This window comes from Meleagris gallopavo, chromosome 16, assembly GCF_905368555.1.
Source record: "Meleagris gallopavo chromosome 16, MGAL_WU_HG_1.1, whole genome shotgun sequence".
Classification (NCBI taxonomy): domain Eukaryota; kingdom Metazoa; phylum Chordata; class Aves; order Galliformes; family Phasianidae; genus Meleagris; species Meleagris gallopavo.
This window is the reverse complement of record NC_139419.1, coordinates 11195101-11218996: the sequence shown is the minus strand read 5'-3', so window position 1 is coordinate 11218996 and position 23896 is coordinate 11195101. Positions and strand designations below refer to the sequence as shown.

The following is a 23896-nucleotide window of genomic DNA, read 5'->3' as shown; positions in this document are numbered from 1 at the left end:
AATTTTAATCATAATTGGAAGACTTCTTTAAGAATAAAACCTGTAAATCAGCAGAAGGGCTAAATTAGTATAGCAAAGGGCATATGTTCCTATACACGTATACATGAGCATATATATATATATATTTATAAAAAAAAAAAATGCACAGCTCTGTATTTAAGTATGGACACACACACATACGTATAGTGATGCTGTTGTTTTATATAGACTTTGCCGCTGAAGGCTGTCTCCTTTTCTTGTTATTTGACAGCACAATTGCTCTTAAATTCTGTGGATTAATGTTTAAATATAAATTTTCCAGAACTGGCATTTTTGTTTCAGGTATCTTGTAAAAATCAATTGGGCTTGCTATTTAAAATGTCAAAACTCAAAACGCTATCTGTTGTATCGTTTCCTTTGGTCCCACTAAAATTATCATGCAATCTTCTATAAAATATATTGAAAACATCTGGTAGTCTGTCTAGTTGGAATTGCCTTTGGAAATAGTCTAGTAACTTTTGACAGCTTAGCTTTACAAGGATATTGATTTCACAGTGGTTTTATCATGGAAAACTGATGAATGGTCAAAAGCTGAATGTGATGTAAAACTAGGTTTATAGTTTTTATATGAAAAGCATGTAATAAAGTAGGTTTATAAAACATAGTAAGGTATGCCCTTGTGAAAACATTAGAGTTAAAATAGAATTTTGCAGCAGTTCTGTGTTGTGCATTACGTGGCCTGGGGACACTAAAAACATTTTAAGGCTTAGCAGTGATGGACAAAGAAATGAAGGTACTTATTAAAAGCAATAGCATAGACTACTCATAATTCTGTGATATTTGTGAAAAGATAAGCTTGAATAGAGCACCAGTTTGTAACCTTATAATTTTTTCCTTTTGAATTGAGCTAATGATATCATACAGAAACAAATATGGGAAAAAAAAAATCCTTATTCCAATAACAAGGAAAAACAGACAACAGAAACACAAATAAGTGAAGAGGCACGTAACGTGGGAAACAGAAACTGCAGTTTGGATGGAGAAGTATCTTTTCTATAGAACTGAAGAACTGAGTAGGAAGAATTACAAACAACACTGGCTGTTTGTATTGCACTGACTGCAATACAAGAAAGTAAGGAAAATATAGGAAATAAAATTGATTTCTTTCTGGAGAACGTAATTACTTTACTGGTCAATTAAATATAAACACAATGAGAATGTGTTGAAGTAGAATCACTTATGTCGTTTCTACAGAACAATGCATAGTTCTGTGTTAAATCCCCTGAAGGTTTTTGAAGTATGTGTTATTCTAGAGTCTGGTTATGTCCCATTCTGTGGGGAAATGTAGAGATAGGATGTAGGTAGGGTTTCTTTTTGAATCTCAGTAAGAAAAGCGTGAAAACAAATAGCTTAATAAAACAGCTGTTTTAATAAGATGGAATTAAAAAAATAGATACTAGGTAAATCTTACATCCCCTCAGATGCTGGGAACCTCATGTTCATGCAGCATTAGATGGACCCTGGATGGATTTTTCAACAACACTGCACAGGCCCTGTCCATGGAGAGAGGTTCATCTTTTTTTTGATCATTCAAGCTATTGTGTCATTTCTTTAAAAGAAAATAACTGTTGATAGCAGATGTTCATATGAGAATGTCTTTCTGCGCCCTAGCTAAGGGCAAGGCTGGGCAGTTGGTATGATGGGGTATCTGCCTGGGTTTGTCCTGTGGCCAGGAGACCTGTGCAGGAGAGCCAGACTGAAGGTTCAGCCGTGCCGACATGCAGCAGGGGTAGCACAGCTCAGCCCTGACTATTCAGATCAACAGTTCTGTGGACCACCAGCTCCTCCGTGCACAATAGTTATACAGTCTCAGGATCACTACAGGTATCAGAATTTAATGGCTGTAAAGGCAAACATCAGGCTCAGACAAATTTCCTTGAGTGCGGAAGACAGATGCAATAGAATAAGGGTAATTACCAAGGTATTTGTGAAGTCTGATCCAATCCTTCTCAATTGCCAGTCCTCTAGAATAGGAGATGCTGTACGCCTTAAGAAATTTCATCAATTCAAACTATTGCAGAGAAAAAAAAATGAAGAAGAATGGAAATAAATTTTGCAGTTGGAAAATGCTATATTATAGGCGTAGTTATCAAAGCTGTCTTTTTTTCTCTATTCTTTTTTTCTTCAAAATTACAACTGGCAATCATCAATTTTAAATAAAAATGTTCCTTAACAATTCTCTAAAAGTTGATTCACTGAAAGAAAAAAAAAAAAGAAAGAAAGAAAGAAAGAAAGAAAAGCAATATCAATTTTCGACAAGATATCTTGACATGAAGATATGGCTATCGTAGAGCGTCCAGACTTGGATGTAATGCTCAGGAATGATGTGGATACATTGGAGAGTCAAAGAACCACAGTGAGAGTAATCAGAGCATATCTGACAAAATATTGAGAAGGAAAAAGTGAACCAGTCCTTGTCTTTTACTTCCTCCATGCTACTATGATACAGTATTATATGGTACAGTACCACCCTTCTCTCACCTCTCTTTCAGGCAGTCTTTATTTTCTCTTTGCTATCCCTTTTATAAGAGGTGCTCTGTACTGTGGTTAGTCTTGCTGCTTCTGATTTGCATTCTTATTAAATGAGTTAGAGCAAAATGAGTGACTTGTTGAAGACTGTGCAGGAACTCAAGTCTCCAGAGTTTTTGATTGGTGCGGTAATCACTAAACCATTCTCCATGAAGATAACAGCAGAGAAACCATAAAAAGATTAAAATATATTTTTTAGAAAGATACAAAGAAAAGAAAGGCAGTTGAATTTTTAACAGATATAATTGTAAATGGAAAAGGAACAGAACATGCATTATCTTGTAATCTTCTATTGTCTTCAGTTGCCATTTTTGATTCAATGGATCACAGAGTCCCACACTGGCTGAGACTGGCAGGGATTTCTGAGTCCAACCCCTGCCCCAGCAGAGCCACCCGGAGCAGGGCGCAGCCCCGTGGGCAGCTTCAAGGAGGAGACCCCACAGCCTCTGGGCAGCCTGTGCCAGGCTCTGGCACTGCACAGCACAGCAGTGCTGCCTGACGGGCAGAGGGAACTGCTGTGATCCAGGTTGTGCCCAGTGCCATACCAGAGGAGCTGCTGAAAAAGCCTGGCCGTATCCTCTTCATATTCTCCTTTCAGGTATTTATGGATGCTGGTGAAATCCCAGCAAGCCTTCTCCAGGATGAATAGCCTCAGCTCTCTTAGCCTCTCCTCAGAAGAATGGTGCTGCAATCTGTTAATGATCTCTCTGGCCATACATTAGACTGTCCTTGCCTCTCTTGTACTGGGGAGCCCAGAAGCAGACACAGTACTCCAGGTGCGGGCTCAGTTGAGAAGACGGGAAAGATCACCTCTCATGCTCTGCCTGATGGGGGTCAGTGTACCGCTAGCCTTTAATCCATTAGGGGCACGTGGCTGGATTATGTTCAGGTTGGTATGCACCACAGCCCCTGAGTCCTCTTCTACCATGGAGTTTTCTGGGTGCACAGGACAAGGATAATGCCAGTCCATTATTCCAGCCTGTTGTGGTTGTTCTGTATAGCAACACGACCTTCTGATGTATCAGCCTACTGGTACATTGGCCAAACTCCTCCTGTTAATGATCTGTGCTATCTTCAAACTTGCTGAGGATACACTCTGCCCCCATTTTCCAGACAAATATTTATTTTCAGCATTTTGGAGTTATTTGAAACCTTGAAGCATGTGATAACTGTGGTGAACATGATGAAGTATGTTGAGCTGAGGCTTGTAATTGCTGGCAAGAAGCATTCTGCTAACCCTTCTCTGCACTGAGGGACCATCAAAGAGGTGATCATCATTTCAGACAAAGAAATTTTAATTCACATTAAGTCTTTTGAATTTTGGGATTGTTATATTCTACTCCAAGAAGCAGACTGTAAACTTATTCCACTTCATTATATTAGAAACTCCAATTCTTCTTTTAATTGCCAAAATATCAGTACCATTAACTGATTTTTTTCAGACTCTTTTTGTAAATGAACTTGATTTTTCAAACTATTTATGCCCTTATATTCTCCAATAAGAAATTACTGCACACAATTTCTACAAAATACTTTTAAACTTTTGGAATCTGAGACATTTATGAATGCTATAACATAAAAGCTAAAATAAGTTGGTATGAAAACATTACAACACATCACTTGATGAGGTAACTTAATAGGATTGCTACTAGCAAGCTTACTCTTAATGGCTTTCACAAACTATGGTTTATTGTATCACACTGCTGCTATAAAGAGTAGGGAATTAAAAAGAATACATAAGACATTTAAAAAAAGAGAAAACTCAGAAAACTTAGAAGCCTGTCTGAGGTTTATTTTGTGTTTTTTTGGTTTTTTTTTTAGCTAGTAGCATAAATAATTGCAAAGTTTTAAATTGTATGTAAGTTTCTAATGTAAAACTGTAATAAAAAATTAGAATGTAAGTTTAAAACGTAGCCATCAATTGTAAATGCAGTCATTAGGCAGTTCATCTCCCTGCATAACTGGTGCTATTTGACATTTTGCAGACTGTAGGATTATACTGAAGCAGGTTTCTAGATTTCTTGTTGTCTGTAGCCAAAAATCAACTGGGACAGTAGCCAATCCAGATCAGGTTATGTTTTGTGAGGATCAGCAGGAAAACAAAGTGTGGGTTTGGTGACTGTTCAAAACCACTGGTCTCACTGTTATGTCTAGATAAGATGAATGGCCTTACTCCTCATTTTATTGCATTTTTTCAGAGATATAGGCATATTGCAGTTTTGATTCTGCAGCATGAGTCAACGGGGAATGCTAAAAGTAGAAAACAAACCTCGAGACAGCCTAGTATTTTCTTTTGTGAGTTAATTATTTCTAAGATATTGTCCTAGCTCATGCTAGAGCTGTAAGACAGAAAAATGGCCTTCTGCAGTGCACACGCTAAGCAGGTCACATCAACAAGGAGCAAGAAGAGTTAGTAGTTTCAAGTTAGCATGTACACTGTGTGGCACAGCCATGATTACTGGGTCCATGCTCCTTATAGCATAGTTTTGTCCCTAAGTCCTCCAGCTGTAAAGTGAATATATATACAAAATATATATTCTGTGAGTTCATTGCTTTTGAATAGTTATGGTTTCCATTCACCGAGAATTATGGATTAAAATGTTGTGGTTTGTCATATCTGTTTTGCTTTTGTTTCTTTTTTCTCTGTGTGTGGTGGTGGTGACAGTGTGTGTTGCTCGTTGTTGTTATCGTCATTAAGTAGTCATATATCTGACTTCTGAGCTTTAAGAACTGATATCTGAAAAGTTTTGAAATAACTAAGTTTGAGCTGAAATATGTGAAATAGAAACCATCTCTGACCTAAACTTTTCACTTATTTGTTCTCTTCTTACTGCCAGCACCCACATCCATGTGTACATAGATCTGAACAGATATAGTAGTTATATTAGAATACATAGAAAAAATAATGAAATAGAACCACTTGTTGGCAGAACACGTTATGCTTGATTGAAACACACAAAGGATATTTTAAGTATATGCTGGGCTAGCCTCGCTACAAGCTTAAGGATTCCATAGACTGTGTTGCCAGTTCTTTCCTAATTCAAAATCAAACTACTGTACTGCACCGATAGATTTTTTAGGCTCATATTAAATAATGAATTTTCACAGTACATACCATAAAATGAATTGGCAGATTTTGTGAGTAATTGGACTGTAAATCTGAAATGAGGCGCTCCCTTCGTCACAGTTTCAGTTCTTCCCACCAACTGTTCAAATGCCTCAGGTGCCAGAATGGATTAGAAAACCCTGTGAGAAAGGATGGCAGTTCTGCTGATGATAGGGAAAATGCAAGACTATTTTTTCTGCTTTTAACTGAACACTGTGAGCACAGTATGAAGCTTTACATTTTACAGTCTTAGCCTGGGTCATAGGAAGATTCTATTGCAATGCATCAGTTACCTTTATGTTTATAATCAGACCTAATGCAATAAAGCTATATCCTGCAGGTTTTAACCCTGTTTTCAAGCATTTCTTTTTGTTATACCTTAAGATATAAAACATAGTCGAGTGCTACACAGTGACAGAGTAAGAATTAAAGTGGTAGTATGCCTTTAAAATTCTATTTTCATGACGAAATTATACTAGCACAATTTTGCAATAATGGAGTCATGTTTTAAAAAATCCTCCCTTTGTTAGTCATAAAATGAGTTTATGTTCCCAAAGACATTGTAGGAAACAGCTGTCGTTAAAGCCTAAGTATGCAGCAGGAGGCAACTGACAGTGGCTCTTTTAATCATGTAATCCTAGGAATTAATGCTGTTAATATGCTCCAGTTAATAACAGAAACTGCCACTAACATTGTTAGAGTTCTAACTTGCTCCTAAAGTTTAAGTGTACTGAGTTCTAACTCACCTAAGGGTTTTGTTCTGAAAGAACTTGGAGCAAACCAGCTTTTATCATAAACTTAATGCTAGCACCAGGGAGAGGTTTCCCATGCTGGTTTTAATTTTCAAAGGCAGTGAAGAGCACCTTTACTGGGAATCAGTGCATTATACATAGAATAAGGCTGGAAGGAACCTGAACAATCTAGTTTCACTTTCTCCTCCTCCTTGCCATAGGCACAGACACCTCCGACCAGCCTAGGCTGTCCAGGGCCCCATGCAGCCTGATCTTGGGCTCCTCCAGGGATGGGGCACCCACTGCTCTCTGGGCAGCCTATTCCTGGCCCTCACTGCCCTCACAGCAGAGAATTTCTTCCTTATATTCAATCTTCCCTCTTTCATTTTAAAACCACTGCTACTTGTTCTGTCCCTGCAGGCCCTGATAAAAAGTCTCTCTCCATGTTTTTTATAAGCCCACTCTAAGTATTGAAAGGCTGCTGTAAAGTCTCCCCAGAGCCTTCTTTTTTCCAGACTGAACAAGCCTACCTCCCTCAGCCTGTCCACATAGCAGAGATGCTCCAGGCCTCTGAGCATCCTCATGGATTCTCCTCTGGATTCTCTCTTGCAGGTCCCTGTACCTCTTGTATAGCAGCCCCATTGGTGAATGCAATGTCCTGCAGTGCAGAGCAAGCGGAGAATCCCCTCCCTGAGCTGCTGGCTACTCCTCTTTTGTTGTAGCTCATGTCCCTCTGAGTTACAAGTGCACCATGGTTGTCTCATGTCCAACCAGTACCCTCGAGTCTTTTTCTTCAGGGCTGCTTTTGCTCAATTCATACGTAAAAATTCAAATGTAAACTGTCCGATCTTTCTGCCTTGATCTGAATAATGCTAACGAAATACCTAAGCCCATGGGAGTCACAGATATTGCTTTTACTAAAGTGGCGTAGGTTCAGAATTAACGTAATTTAGAAATTAAACCAACACAATCTCAATTTCTCATTGTTTTTTGGATCACACTACTACCAAACAGACTGATTTTCTGGTATCTTTCAGGTGTACCCGGCTCTGACTGACAGGGTTTTTTTCCATAGAGTAGACAGAAATGACTTTTTTTGGCTGAATTTTGGAATGGACGTGTCAGCCAAGGAAAATTACAGTGGCACAATAAACCTGAATTTTCCCAGAGCTGGTCACTGTTCCATTTGGTTAGAGAACCCTTTCCCTCAGTAATAAATCTGGTGTGCATTTTGTGTATTCATAGAGTTCCATGGCTTCTGTTCTTTTAAGTGAGGGCAGCAGGTAATGTTTGCATGTAAGGAGGTGACTTTGATGTATTGTTAGCTCTCTGAGTTTGGAAATACTTAGCAGTTCACATAAGAAGCATAGTAACAATAAAAGGGATGTTCTTTAAGATAGTGAAACTAGATTGCATTATGCATTATATGTATGTTTTGCACATACTTTGTATATAGATAGAGATATATATTTGGTTATCCACCTACAGTTGAAAATAAAACTTGATAAAAACTGTTAGTGGAGAATTGTCATGCCAGACCCATCAGCCCTTGAGGAACCACATTACTTTTTGAGATGGCCTTCAGTGTTTTGCTCTAAGCCTCCGTATGTATGTATAGGCAATGTATTAATTCTCTCTCCCTCTTAATAGTATGTTAAATGATAACAATTTAACAGATGCAAGAAAATAGAGTACAGGTCCTTTGTACTACTGACTGGTTTCATGTTTCCTAGTTTTAATACTCGCTATTAGTCATTTTTACAAAAATGTCATTCTTGAATAAATGATCTTGCTTTCAGCATGTTCATTTGTTATGTCTGTTGAGCCTAAGTGTCCTAAAAGTTAACAATATCTTAAATTTAATTTCAGTATTTGTATCCATAAATGCTTATATTATTATCCTATATACTTTGTGTCTCCCTCAATTGTGGAACACTGAAAAGTGACTGCATTTTATTTACTGAAATTACGTGGATTTTATAAGCAGATACCACACGTGATGCTATGTCTCTTCTCATTTGTTTTGAAAAATAAGATGTCATTATAAGCTCTCACATGTGAGCACACCAGGATCTAAGCATAATTTGAATGTTAGTGATCTCTTTCCATTAGATTATCCTAAAAAAGATGTTTTTACCTTATTTTGTGGGAAGCATCAAACTTATCCAATAATGCTACCAGCCTTTTTACCTAATTACCCAGGCAAAGCACTGATTAGACTTAAATTCAAACAAATAGATTTTATGTTGGCTAAGGTATATGGATGAAAAGTTAAACCAAATGTCTTTCAAGCAAAGAACTAATAATGATTAAGAGCTATGTTTTGGTTTTTTTTTCCCTCTTGTACCTTTCAATTGATTGTAAGGCTACATGGTGTGATTAAAATCAATTATTTAGAAACTGATGAAACAATGCATTACAAAAAGGGTAAAAGTTAGTATGATAACAAAGTGATACAAATGATCCTGAGTCTAACATTTAAAGCTTTTAGAGTATAATATCTTTCCACTTTTTTCCCATCTTCTCAAAAATTTCTACGCTGCAAGCAAATTAATCAGCTTCATGTTGTCAGCTGTGGGGAGAAGAGCCTAAATCATCTCAGGAATTTAAGAGGAAAGAGATAGGTCAGTCTGATGATGTAGAGAGGCAAGATTTAAAAAGATGGCTGAAATTACCTTTGATATTTTAACAAAATTATCCCAGCAGCAGCAATCTGAAGGGTTGTAAATAGAGAAGAGCAACCAAGGTGGGAGAAAATTTTGCTTGTATAAAATGGTGTGGTGAAGAGTGGGGGAGAAATTTAAGTTTTTGAACGAGTATGAAGATCTTAAAATGTTATACAAAAAAACTTGATGTTTTCATAAGCGTTCAAAGTGATAAATTTATGAGGGCCTGGAAATTGATGGGCAGTAGGAAAAATAGAAAGTTTTACTTTGTACTTGAAACAACTGTTAGATATCCAAGAGGTTTGACAAAGACAAGTTAAGATTTAGTTCAGCTTTGTAGAGAGATGACCTTATGAGTCATATGACAGATGATAAATGACCAAAGATAAGATGTGTAGGAAAAAGAGTGGGAAAGCAAGGACGGGCACCTCTTAGAGAACCTGGAAAAAAAAGCTGATGGTAGACAAGAAGGAGACATAGATAATGTGAAAGGGTAATTACATGAGGAATTATGATCAGCTGTCTGGCTGATGTTATAGAAAGTGGTTTACAGATTAGATGAGTATGAGCATGAAGTATTAGCTTTTAGCCTTGGCTTAGAAAACATTCATTAGAAGACATTGCCAACCACATTTTCTTAAACAGATGGATTGCATAAAAGAATAGAACTGGGACAGGAGAAAGGAACTCTGGGATTTGATTGTAAACATTCTATTCAGCAAATTAAAAAAGATACAGAATACAGAAATGCAGTAAATAGATTTTAGATCTTTGTCTTAAAATGGAAGAAATGTAGAGTGAGTGAATATGGATAGGTATAAAGAGATGTAATTAATGTCAAAAGGTGGAAAGAGGGAATAAGCTTACAGGATACAACAGTGGCTTTAAGTCTCTAGCACAGGGAATATGTTTTATTGAAATAAAAAATAAATAAATAGAGAAACAGGGATCATTTTAAGTAGGGCTATCTTTCTAGGCACCAAACCATTATTTTAAAACCCTGGTAAGTATCTCTGTGAATTGCACTGTACTGCAAAGGCACCAAAACTATTTAGAGCTAGTCCGTGTATTTCGTTCACATTGCTACGTGGACAGGTGCTGCATTAAACAAGGGTAAGAATTTATAGTTTATCTGTGTATGAAAGGCCTTACATAAATATATGAAATATGTATTTCCAGGTTTTTAGATCATGAATCTTTCATGAGATTAAGACTGATTTCAGGCTTTCCCAAACGTGAAGTTGATATATTATCTAGATTGTATGGTTACTGGGGGAAATAATACCACGTATGATTGTTTGAAATGATCTTCTAGGTAAGAGAAAGAAGCAGCGTACTCTTTTTTAATAGCCAAGATTCCTGATTAGTGTCTAGAAAAAGTTCCTTAATAGTCTTTACAGAAACGTAAATAGTACATTCTCATTTTCATAATAGAATTTAACAGAATAAAAACATATAGTAGCAGAAAACTTGTTGCCTTTAGTAGTTTGAGATGCATCATTCTCAACTTCATACATAGTTGTTTTAAAAAGCAAAATTATTAATTTTCCTTGTGAGGCATTCTAGAGCAGTGTTGCTTTATATAATGCTAATTGTATTCTCACAGCTCCTTCATTTGCTTCTAATAATACTTACAAAGTAATTTAGTCTGCAGGTGTAACCAAATCTGAGCCTTCAGGCTATCCCAATCATAGCTAGTATGTAATTATTATAAAGAGACAACTTTATTGTTATACCTGATTATAGTTCAAAGAGGAGACAATTGAGTTGAAAGAAAATGACTTCACAGATAACTTATTTCTCAACTTTTGCTAATTGGATCACACTTTTGTTCACTGTTTTAAAACAATTTATCATTTCTCTCTAACCAAATGTTAAATTTACTGACCTCTTGTGTTAGTTTCAGACAAAATTTAATTCTCTCGTTCTGTGCTAATATAATGTAGCATATATCAGTGCTACATGTATCAATGACTAAAAGTTAATAATTAATGAAATTGCTCAACATGTTATGACTTTTTTTTTCTTTCTACATAGAATTTTAGAGAATATATGGTTGTTTTTGTTTGTTTGTTTGTTTTGCATGCTAGCAGTAGCATATTAAAGTAAAAAGATATCGTTAGTTTACCTGGATTTCCAAAGACCGCTTAATGAATTTTCTCATGAAAAACTGTTGAGGAAACTATTCAGCTTTAGGTTGAAGTAGAACAGCACAGACAAAATAACAGTTAAATCATTGTTGGCTCTCACAATGGAGTAAGGTTATCCATTCTTGCTCGTGTCGTCCACCATATTCATTCACAAGAGAGATCATTAAGGATAAAGCTTCTCAGTGATTCTAAATTGTTCAAAATAGATAAGATTCACTAAAAAAAAAAATCGTGGTAGGACCTTACGAGACCAAAAAGCTGATGGAATTCCATATGAAGAAATTTAAATTAAAACTCTAGAAAAAGGCAAACCAAACCACATGTAAAGCAGACATAATCTGAGTAGAAGCAGAAACAACATGAAAAGGAATCAAATGATGGGAAACGTGAAAAAGATCTGTAAAACCATGAGGAAAAATTGACAAGAATTGATTGATCCTTGGTCCTTCCATTGATAATAAAGGACATCAAATGGTGCTTGCAGGTGTCAGCTTCAAAACAAACAAAGGCTGTATTTCCTTCAATATATGTGAGTACATTTATGCAATTTAGGCTTTCTTGCAACACAAAATACTTGCATGTAACCATAGGAAGGCTTGAGAATTTAGTGGGAAAGAAATCCATCACAGAATATTAAATGTGAAAATATACCTAGAATTTTTAAAATCCCAAACTACATTCAGGATAGCTAATCCCCCTTCCCATAAAGGAAAATTAGAAAATCTGAAATTAGTAAGAATTGAAAGGGATAATATGCTGAAGCGGAAGTTGTCTTTAAGTGGAAGGTTGCTCTACTCGATTAATTATGAAATGACTACCTGGAGAGAGGAGGAGAAAAAAAAAAAAATAGGCAGATGGAATTAAGCTGTTGTCCTAATATTAAAAAAACCCAGACTAATTATTTTTGATCTAAAGCTATCTGCCTTAGTCATTTACCTAACCAGCCTGCAGTAACAGCCAAATGAATTAGTAGTAGCCTAATTATAGTCATTAAGCAGGTGTATCCAGTGGGGATATTTTGTTGATTTTTTTTTTTTGTTCTTTCTTCTCCTTGCAAAGCTTTATGGCATCTAGAAGTAAACTGCAAAAAAAGTAGTCAACAATTAGGCATATTGAGAAAAGTATTACAAAAATGCATTTGGTCTAATTATCTGTTTCTACTGCGAAGTCAGCAGTTTTTGCAAACTTTCAAATAAACAGCAAAACTTACTTCAAGAAAAATGTAAGCAATTCCAAATTGAACTCTCTCTCTAGGGAGAGTGTGAAAATATTTTGAGTATTGTTTGCTGGAGGATAACGTTTTTATATTAATTTTCTAATTTCTGCGATGCTTAATTGTAGATCTTAGGGGCATGAGGTTAATGCAGCATGTTTCCTTGGAGAAGTATGCACTGTGTTCCTTTTTTCATATTTTTGTTTGTTTGTTTGTTCTTGATTTGATTTGGGGCTATTGTTGTTTTTATTTATTTGTTTTATTCTTGGATGTTTTTGTGGGATTCTTTTTAGGTGAGAGTTTTTTGTTGTTGTTGTTGTTGTTTTTTCCCCTCTACATTTCTAAGAAAATGCAAAGGTTGTTTATATATTAATGAAGTGTGTGCAAGTTGTATTCATGTCAGCTACACCTTTGCCTGCAGGTTATTCTTTGAGAAAGTTCAGGCACAAAGCAAGTCTAGAAGGCAGTGAACTGTACAACTTCATGAAGTTGTGCAGTTTAAAGATAAATATTATCTGGTTATCATTTCTTAAAGAGGAAATGGCAACAAAGTCCAAAATGCATTTCCTGGAAATAGCTTTAAATTAGTGAAATAGTCACCCCTATAAATAGCAATGCTTCAGACTTCCTTCTCCAATTAGAAAGATGGGAGTCCATTTGAGTTAACCTTGTAAACTTGAAGGATTGTTGGTTACAAAATGAATGGATATGTTTTCTCCAGATTTTGTACTGAAACTGTAATTGATGTTATCAATTTAAAGTAGAAGGGAGATTTAGTGAGAGTCAAGCAGTATTTTAAAGGAATGTGAATCACTTAAAATAATTGGAATTTGTTTTTTAAGAGTTCCCTGGCATCATTGCATCAAAAAATTATGAGCTGTAGGTACTTGTTTTTTTTGTTTTTTGTTTTTAAGTTTGGAAACACGAGGTTGGGAGCTTGCCCGTTGCATGGAAAATAAAGAATATGCAAAAAAAATAAAAATAAAAATAAAAAATAAAAAATAAAAAATCACAAAATTCTGTGTTGTAACTTTAAAAGGCAGCTTGTGATTATTTTATGTATGTAATAGTTTTTCCTACTACCCTAGAATAACATATATTCATGTAATAAATTCACTTAATGAGATAATTCTGTGGAGTTCTCCACAAAGTTACGCTTTCACAATATATCCTATTGATCAAGTTGAGGAAGAGTCTCTTGAATCCAACTCCCAGCTCCACATAGCACCTCAAAATTCAAACCTTATGTCTCCATGAGTTCTGGCAACATGAGGCTGTTCCTACTGGCCTGGGCATCCTGTTCTTTGCCCACTGTCCTGCAGTACAGAACCTTTCCCTAGCCCTCTCCTGACAGCTCCACACAGTTTCCTCACGCCTTCTCTGTCATCAGAAAGCAGAGCTCAGCGCTGCCCTCTGCTCCCTGTGAGGAGCTGCAGCCACGAGGCCTCACCTCAGTTTGCTACGCTCTGGGTTTAACAAATCCAGGGATCTCAAATGCTCCACACACACCTTGCTCTCCAGACCTTTCAGTTTCTTTGTAGCCCTCCTTAGATTGCTCTCTTGTAGTTCTATGGACTTCTTATATTGTGGTGCCCAAGCTGCATTCAGTGGTTAAGGTGAGGCTGCACAGAGCAAAGCACGACGTTCCCTTCCTGCAGCCGGTGGCAGTGCTGGGGCACCAAGGGGATGGTTGGCCTTTTGGGCTGCCAGGACACCCATGTTTTGGCTTAGAAGGAGATGCCAGATTCCAAATTGTACCCACCATAGTAGGAGAAGCAAGAAGTGATTTGTAGTAAAATGCTGTGGAAACGATGGGAGAGAATGTAACCCTGTGAACGATATTCAGGTTGATAAGGCTTCACAGAATGTCCAGGCGCCAAACTCTACATTTATCCTGTCTGCTTTAGCATTTATTTCTGAAAGCACTTATGTTCTCTGACATATTTTGAAACAGATGATTGTAAGATCAGTAGGAATTGCAGGTGTGTATCCGAGTGGCTAGCTTTAAACTGTCTGAATAAAACTGAGGGTGTTCGTTTTTCTTTTAAATATAATTTTTGTGATACTTTGTTATATACAAAGGCTTTTTTGGACTATTTCCATTGACAAAGTGTGATGCATTCCTCTTAGAGTGTGTTAGTAGTAAACAAAAGGGCAAACAAGGAGGAGTAGTTACCACACCATGAAGTTTTCGTGATGCTTCCAAAAGAAACAAGCTTAAATAGATGGTAAAGCATAATCTGAATTAGAATTTGTCACTGAGAAAAATGCTCATTTTAAAAGTGAAGAAAAAGGCTTCCTGATTAGGTTTGTAATTTAAAAATTAAATACATATAATCGCATACAGATTTTTTTTTTTTGATTGATAGATTGTGGTTTTGCAGTGCTAGCAAAATAACCTAATTAAGTTTTGGATATTGTATTTTTTCTTATTTTCCTAATCTGCCTCATTAGTAATCTATTTTATGTGTGTATGTGCAGATTTTAGTTACAAATATAATTTTGATTAGTGACGTATTGCATGGTGTACATATTAATAGTTTCCAAATGCATTGCATCCTAAGGATTCAAGAAACATTTCATACTCTTTTATTGACATTTCTGAGTCTTCAGTTTCACATTTAGGAGTCAGGGAGTTGGTTTGAATGTTTGCTTTTAAACAAAATTGTAAGGGTACATCCTTTAAGAAATGAAATCTAGCATTGTTGCAGAATTACTTTTTCTACAAAAAAAAAATAATAATAAAAAAAAATTGATAAGTCTATCCTGTCTCGCTTCTGTGAAGACAAAAACAAATCCAAACAAATGCAATAGGAAGATGATGTGCAGATTAAAAGTCAACATACGTGGAAGAGATTACTTTGAAATTCATGCCTGTGAATGAGAGCTCTTGTTAACGTTTCTTTCCAATCCTAATTTCACTGTGCGTAGCAAGGCACAAAGGGTGTTGGAGCATATGGAAAGCTTGAGCTTTTGTTTGAGATTCTGTTCACCCATTCTGACTCTTTGCAGTGATTTTCACTATTTAGCATTTGTGTGCATTAGGTAATATATTTAGTGTTTCCCGATTCAATCCAATTTATGTATGTTTGGCTGCAGACCAGACCTGTAGGCACACAGTATGGAGTTGTCATAAATCTGCCTATGCTGACTATAAGTGCTATACCGCTGCAGTTGATAGCATACTTGCATGAACATTTCAGAATGCTTGCGGAGCAATACTGCCTATTCCCAGCAAATCTCCTAGGGACTAAATTAATGTATCTCATATTGTATTGATTGTAGCCAATAAGTGCCTAAATGATTTGATGCGAGGCAGAGAGATTATGAAGAGAAGAGGGAAGAGGCAGCTTGAAAGAAATATGTGGTTTAATTACAGGATGAATTTCACCAATCTACCTCCCCCCAGGAATTTAACAAATAGGCCTAAGTGCACTTAGCTGTTCTTGACATCTGTTGAAATGATATCTGCCCGTGATGAGGGAATCATGGGAGTTGGTCTGAGGGTATTGTCAGGATCAGTGAGCCACAAGAAACTGCATTTCTCTCTGCAAAATTAGAAAAAAAAGCCTACATTAGCAGTTTTAGGTTAAGCTCTAATGATTATGGCTTCTGTAGCAGACTTCCATTTTCTGATTTAATGACAATGGCACTGTCTTTAGAAAGATGTGAAGTAAATATTAAAAATTATGTTAACACATAAACAATGAAGTACAAGTTCAGACTGTAATAAAAAAATGGATTTCATGATGCTACTGTTGGTAGAAACCATGCCTTTTGAGAGGAACATCCAGGTTTATATGTTGTTTATGACGTTTTATACTGTTTTTGAGAGAGACACCCAGGTTTATACCTTTGTTTTTTATGGCATTTTATTCTATGTTATGAAACTCAGAAACTCTTAGGTAAACATTGGAGACTGCATATAAGACAAGAAACAAAAACTGAAGATTAACCTTAAATTCCCTGGGAAGGCAAGGATAGTGAAGACTGATGTTGTGTGTTTGCTCATTTTGATTACATCTGTAATTCAGAAGAAAGTATAGATTATTTAGTGCTTTTTACTGGACTTTATAGTATTTTTACTGTACCTCTCCAAAGGAGAACTTGGCAATGCCTTTAAAGTCCTAAGAGACATAAGTTTCTCTGTATTATTTCAAAGCTGCATTTTTCAGTGCTTGGAGCATTTATATATATCACCTCATAAATTACATGAGTTGTATCCTTCGAAAAGGTGACAAACGTATTTTGTGGGTAGGAACAGAAGGTGAGATATGTATCACGTTAGCTGAAGCTGCATGTGTGTACATTCTGACAGTGCATTTTGCCTGTGCGAAGACATAGTAAAAAAAATGCCCAGATTAGGCCTCGGGGGTCATTTCTTTTATACGTAATGTACATTCTTTTGCCTACAGTACTCTTTTCCTGTAATTTCCTTTGACAGTTAGAAAACAAACATACTGTTCATTTGTTCTACTCTAAAAGACAAAATAGACATGATGTCGATAGGAAGTTTTTGTTACTCATTTTGTTTACAAATTCAGTAATTGAGGACAGAATTTCAATTTGGCTAACTTTTTTTTGGAAGCTACTGAAATCGCATCCATCTAAATTCATGATGCGCTACACTGTTTTACTGTTTTTGCACATACTGCAGTGTTGTTAAATGTTCGATTGCGTTACAATATTAAAAAAAAGAACAACACAGCAAAGCTAAAAAAAATATTGTATTTTCTCCTGCCATAAACATACGGAGCAATATGTGATAAAAATAGACCCATCAACATTAACCGTTATTCTGTTTTAAAGACCAACGTGAAAGCAGTTAATTTTCACGTTTGGATTATTAAAACAGTTTGGCCTCTTGTACTCACTGAGCTTTTTAATAAATTTAGCTGTTCTGTGCAAGCATATGTAAAGAGATCTATACAGTACCAAAACATGTACGTAGCACATTATTTCTTTAAAATGAAATAGTTAAGAAAGCCAGGAGACGCTCTAGCAACTCTAGTCTTTGTACTCCCATTAGGCATTCAGGTAACAACATCAGCCACATCACAGCTCAGTGTGTAGCTCTGCCCAGAGTCAACTATGTCATTTGGTGAATACGTAGAATAAAGCCAGCAACTGTTTCTCTCCTAAGGGTGTGAAGAAAGGGTAAAAAAATTGGAGAAAGTGCAGCGAATGGTAAATGGTAGCCATTCTTTTAATAGCAGAGATATTTTCCCCCAAAATTGAAGTTTGAATTAACATCAAAAATTTCATTTTCAATCTTACAGTTGTAAAACTTGGGGTTTGCTCCAATTTCCTGTGAAGTGTAATGTCATGTAAATGAAAACAAAGGAATCTGAGATGAAAAGGTTCTTCTTTCCAAACACGCCATCATCATTACTTGGCTTTTAGGAATATTTCTCTTTATTATCTTATTTCCCAGTTTCCTGAAACTGAAAGGTAACATCGATTTTTTTTTTAATTTATTTTTTTCTTAGTGTAAATCTTTTGGCAACAGAATTAATTAGAATGTCAATTTGTTTATCTTTACAGTCATCCGTGCTTCATTCTCTTTAAAACTGTAATAAAAATAAGATTGGAATATATGTGTAATTATGTATTTTTTCACTTTTACCTTAATATAAGCTATCTACTGTAACTTAGCATGTCTTAAAGCAACCTCAAAAAAACTGTGGTGCAATATATGCTCATCTATGCAAAAATTTTGAATTCATTCAAATCTTGCACTTGTAATTAGGCATCTAAATATAATGGCCTGATTTTTTCAAAGATGTGAGAACATTCAAGCACAGTGTCTTGCTAAGTTTTGCTGTGCTCTGCATTTCTGAAAACCAGGCCATATACGTAGGTAGCCTAAATAGAGATTCATGAACTAATTTGAAACTTAAATAGACTAAATTACTGAGTCTGTTTCTCAATTCAGATTACTCTTAAAGGAGAAAAACTGTGACTACTAGCTAGACTAGACTAGATCTTTGTGTTATTGGCACCTATGTCAAAACACCAATATTTCTGTGGCAGATTTTAAAGTATTTTTGGTAGCTGTATGATGGTCCAATGTTATATTGCCCAACTTTAAGGCAGAAGCTCTATCCTTTACATTCCAAATTATACAAGAAACGTTTTGTTTAAGGAAACATTGCATGTTATGAATGTAATATATTTTACATTTAACAGAACGTTTACACTGTCAAGTCAAGTAGTGTGTTTCTTTCTCTTTTTAACAGATGTAATTTCGTGGTTTACCAGAAACTTGTTTCAGGGGTTATTTTGCTTTTCTAACTGGAAGAAATGTAACTGGTTTGGTTATCAATTCTTTTTATCTCTAAATTTAGATTTCTCAAAGAAGAAAAAAAACAACAATGAGATCTGGTATAACTGTGAGAAAAATCAGTGTAATTGCTATTATCAGTACCTTGGTCACTCTAATGGCATTGGCAACTGGATGAGACAGAGTGATGAGAAAAAGCAATTATTCTTGGTTAAATGAGGGCATTCTCTGTGTAATGTGCAAATTAGTCCTGAAAGTCCAAACTCCAGTTTGAATATATTGATTAGAATTCTTTACTCTTTGACCAAATTTAGTTTATTTATTTTCTTATTTAAATTTGGTATAGTGATACTTCTCATAATGTGTGTCAGGCTAGGATGTAGATGTTAATGCTACTGTACCATTGGTTACATTTTCATGCAAAAACTTTCAATTTCTACTTCTCTTTTTGTTTTGTTATCTTTTTCAATATCAAATGAATTATTTTTTGGCAGGCATTAAAAAAAATATAGAAGCATTGATACAGGTATATCTGGTAGCATCCAGAGAAAATACATTTCTTTATTTAAAAATAAGGAAAAAATCAGAGGCTGTACAACATTGCATTTTTGTCTATAGACTGTTTCATTAGAAAATATGGTAACTCAGTATTATTTCATGTAGAGCTGTGGGTCAGAGAGCATGGTGTGGATTGATGGTTGGACTAGATGATCCTGCAGGTCTTTTCCAGCCTGAGTGATTCTGTGTGGATGGTTAAACTTTTGACATAGGTAACAGAAAAGAGGCATCAGGCAAATATTGCAACTATTTCTCCTGGCATCCCAACATTGAATTCTCCCTCCCAGTTTTGAGGAGAGGCTTTCCTGCAAATTTTTCTACACTTTGGATGAAGAGTAACGTTTTGAAAATAGTGAATATTGCAGGGTTAGAAAACTCTTAAAAATAAAGTTATTAACATGTTTCCATGTCTCATAAACGTGCTGACATGCCTGAACAAGGAATGAAAATAGCTGTGGTCTTGTGAAACCATTGCATTTCTTTGGAAGTGAAGTGTTTTAAAATGCTGCATTCAGCTGCCAGAGCAGTCGGTGCTGAGCCCATCAACAGTGTCATTTCAAAAAGAATTCTTTCCAATGATTAATTTAGTGACTCTCTTGCTCTCTTGTTTTTTTTCTTGTTACATCAGTAATTCATAAACACTTTGTGACTTAGGCAGCGGGGTGCGAGCAGAAGTATCTGAGAAACCAGAAAATCTCTAGCCAGAATGACAAATCCTTAGGCAGAGCTATAAAATATACAGATCAGTAGCACAGAGCCATAAGAATGTATTGACTGTGGCCCAAACTCATCAGAAGATTGATCAATCCAGCTGGCTTGCATTAATTGTGAAATAGAAGGAACGGTGCAATCAATGATAGGCATGAAAGTGCAGCGGTAATGATGCCACATCTAGCTAATCCAATAATGGAGAACCTGATGTATAGTGTATTGGAATTCCACTGTTCAGGCTCTGTCACAATAAAGTATATCCTGCAATTATGGGGAAAAGTTGAGCAGGCAGCAGTTGAGCCAGCCCAATCAGCCAGTTCCATGATAGTTTTCCTGATTAAACACTAAGCTTAGTGGCACTCAAAGACTGTAGCTTCTGTGCATTAAGAAAAATAAACCTTTAATTGATGTGAAACTTTGTATTTGAATCGAAGCAAACTATGAAGATTAACTGGTGTCTTGCACATATATTAAATTCGAACCTTTCAACAATTTATAAACTGATATCTCAGTTACAAGGAGGAAGGACTCTATGCTGACCTGAGAGCCTCTGGTTTCCCGTGCTGGAAATCAATAAGACTCAAAGACATGGTGGGAAAAAATAATATATACTTATCAGACTTTTAGAGAGCTGAAATTTAGTCACCTTCTGTAGCTGCTTATGGGTACTAATTTTAGTGTGCTCAATGTAATGTGTTGACTGGAGGAAGAGTTATGTTTTCAGAAAATAGCAATGACTCGACCTGCAGCTGAAATTAGGAATCAGAGTTCCTCTACCTAACAAAAACAGCCAATCAAGCAAAATTCTCTCCAAAATATAGTATTTTCAATGTTAAGGAGCTTAAAGTTTTTCAGTTATTATTAAAGTATTGATTTTTTCTTTAGCATTACTTTAATAATGAAACCTTAATAATTAAATTTACCTACATAAGCTTGCCCTTTGTCATTTTGATTTAATATTGGATTGGCTTTACCTTTTGATGGATGCGGGAGATGCTCACAGTGGTGCTGAGCAGACAGGAGCACCTGGGAGTTGCATACTTGGAACACCTGCTGTGCAGTGCTGCTCTCCCATGGGGCAGAACCAGCTGCTGAGGTGCTACATAGGGTTGCTTTCTCCTATACAAAAAAGGGTAAATTTAGAGGAAAAGTGGAGACAGGATTGTGGTGGTGTTTTTTTCTTTCTTTCGCTCATCCCTTCTTGTCTCTTTTATTTCTTTTTGAAAGGAAATAACAGCTCTCAGAGCAGCTCAACGTTAGAGTGCAAAACATTGCTTGTGTGTAGTTTTGAGTGATTACCGAAAGGAAAATGGATGACTTCCTAACCACTGTGGAAACACCTGAACGTATCTATAGATCATTCTGTTTTACCTTCTGGAACTCACTGATGGCTCTAATTCCAGTACTGGATAGGTTTTTGTTTTTAATTATTATTTGTTTCAGTATATGAAATTGCCACTGTTCAGATGCAAAAATCCATTTATGAACTGAAGTTTTGATATTACTTAGTTCCTAGGGCTCTTCAATTCTCACCATTTCTAAATGGAAAAGTAGAAATGTGGAAATGCTTTTTCAAAAATATAACAACTTTCCTATGCTTGCTTTGTTGTTTGTTTTTTTTTTACTTGAAAGGAATTGCTGACAGAAAGAAGTTTGGGAACCATTGTATAAGCAAATAACAATTAGACAAAAGGATTTGTGTTCATATATGTTACATTAAACTATGACAGATTAGGAGCCCTACGTGTCTTGCTTTAGCTTCCTTGATTCTAGAGCAGTCAGCTCCAGAAGAAGAATGAGCAATTGTGATCAGTACTTTTATGCCCTAGTGCAGAAAATCCAGCACTCTAACCCTTCAGCTTGCATCATCTATTTCAGACAGTCAGTATTTGTGCAGAGCTTTTATTTTTCTTTAGAATTTACATCTCTGGGAATTAAATGACAAAAGAAACCAAACCACTCCCATGATTACAATGGGAAAGTAGAGAGAAAATTGAGAAGATGGTTTCTTGTAAAACTTCTAAATATTTCAAGATTTTTCTATATAATGTGTTCAAGAATGATATTAAAAAGTAAATAATAAGTACACTTACATGAGTTTTCAGCCTGCTTCACTGATCTGAAAGGCTGTTAGTCTGTGATCAGCCAAGCTGCATGCAGCCTGTGATAACAGGAAATTTAGCCATAAACTGACCTTAAAGACCTTGTCAGTTCTGTATTTTTGTAAAGGAGTTCCAGAGAGTATTTTAGAATTTGAATGAGGTGATCTGGATATCATCCACAGAAATTTCATGCTCTATCTCCTTGTGAAAATAGAGAAGTCTCAGTAGAATAGGGCCCTTGTTTCATTTCAGTTTGGCTTCAAAAAATGGAATTACCTGAAAGAGCCAGGAGTCTTGTATATCAAGAGTTATATCATGAATTGATTAATAATAAGCTGATAATTTTGTTGGCTAATATACAGCATTGTGTTGCGTAAGCTTAGCCACCTGGAGAAGAACATGTGAAACTACAGGAAGTAAACAGGAAACTCTACATTTATCAAATATAAAATGTGAATGTTATAAGTTTCATGATTTCACATTTGAGAAGTGTATTCATAGAGGTTGCATTATGTTGAACTGATCAAGTTTTAGTTTAGTCTGAATTTAATTTTCTTGACTTTCTACTTCCTCTTAAACTTTTTTCTGAATGATTCAAGCCTACCTAGCACAGATTGTACTCTAATGAATCCTAATCATTTTCTCTTGATTTCCTTCTCTGCACTGGAAAATGGCAACATTTAAGAATGTTTTTGTTAAAACCTTTTGTTGAGAAGACTAAATACCATGAAAAAACCCACAATCCTGCAGTACTGTATTGTACTTTTGTATATTTTGGTTTCTCTTTAGGAAGAAAATAGAATCAATATCCTTGCATTTTTTACTTAAAAATACTGCAGTGTAACATCAATAACAAGAAAAAGTTGTAAAGGTAAAACTACCATAACTAGATCTTAATAGCAGCTGTTTCTGTGAGAAGTTAATGGTGTGATGTATAATTTTGAATATATTTCTAATTGCATAAACTCATAACACTTAGCTTTACACCTCCCATCATAAAAATAATAACCGAAGCAGTCCAAACTCTGTGGTGGTACATAATTGCTTTGGAACACTCTCACCTTCCTTGAGTCTTTGTTTTTTAAATTTTTATCACTAAGGAATTACTTCCATAGAAGGAAATTGTATTCAAGTTATGTTACAGCAGTAAATGAGATCAACTAAACCTTATTTCTTTCTGGAACAATTAATTTCAAGCTAGCCTATTTTAAAGAAAGTACTGAGCAGTGTGTTTTATAATTGCTGGAAATCTATACAGGCAATATTAGAATAGAAATATTGGATTTCTTTTCAAGTTTTGAGTAATCCCAGTAGACTTGCAAGCTGCTATGAATAATTCTGTAATGTCTAAGTAGAAGAGTTGAGGTGTTTTTCCCCCTCTCTTACAGATTAGAGCTGTTATTTGAGGCAAAATGTCAACATTAAGGCAAATGAAGACACTTTGTTAGGATTGAAGTAGTAACTGATAGCCTGAAGACATCGACCAATAAGCTGACTGCAGCAATACTTTTGTATGTTTCTTCACTCAAAGAAGTAAGTAGCTAGATGCCACCAATCATTTATGATGTTATTATCCAAGTATATTCATAATGAAAGGACTTACTTTGCTTTGCTCTTATCACTTTAATGTAATTAAATGGCTGTATGTATCTTTGTAGATCACTCCATAATATTTGTCTTATTTGTACTTTAAAGTATAGCTAAAATCTTGTGCATCACTAATAGGACTGGGGAGCTGAAAAAAGCACACTCAGAAGCTGCTTCTTCCTTGAGAATATGGCCATTCCATTTGCCTGCTCTATGTAGAA

The 23896-nt window shown here is 35.7% G+C and overlaps 1 protein-coding gene across 14 annotated transcripts in view; it reads left to right on the top strand.

The window, feature by feature from the left end:
• Window positions 1–23896, top strand: part of RBFOX1 (RNA binding fox-1 homolog 1) — a 755409-nt gene that overhangs the window by 351123 nt on the left and 380390 nt on the right. Inside the window, exon 1 of one of the 14 annotated variants that reach the window (XM_085237553.1) lies at window positions 23484–23621. The exons of the other annotated variants lie outside the window; for them this stretch is intronic. The gene's annotated coding sequence lies outside the window, so the exon portion shown is untranslated. Of the gene's footprint in view, window positions 1–23483; window positions 23622–23896 lie in introns of those variants that run through there. 14 annotated transcript variants of the gene reach the window in all.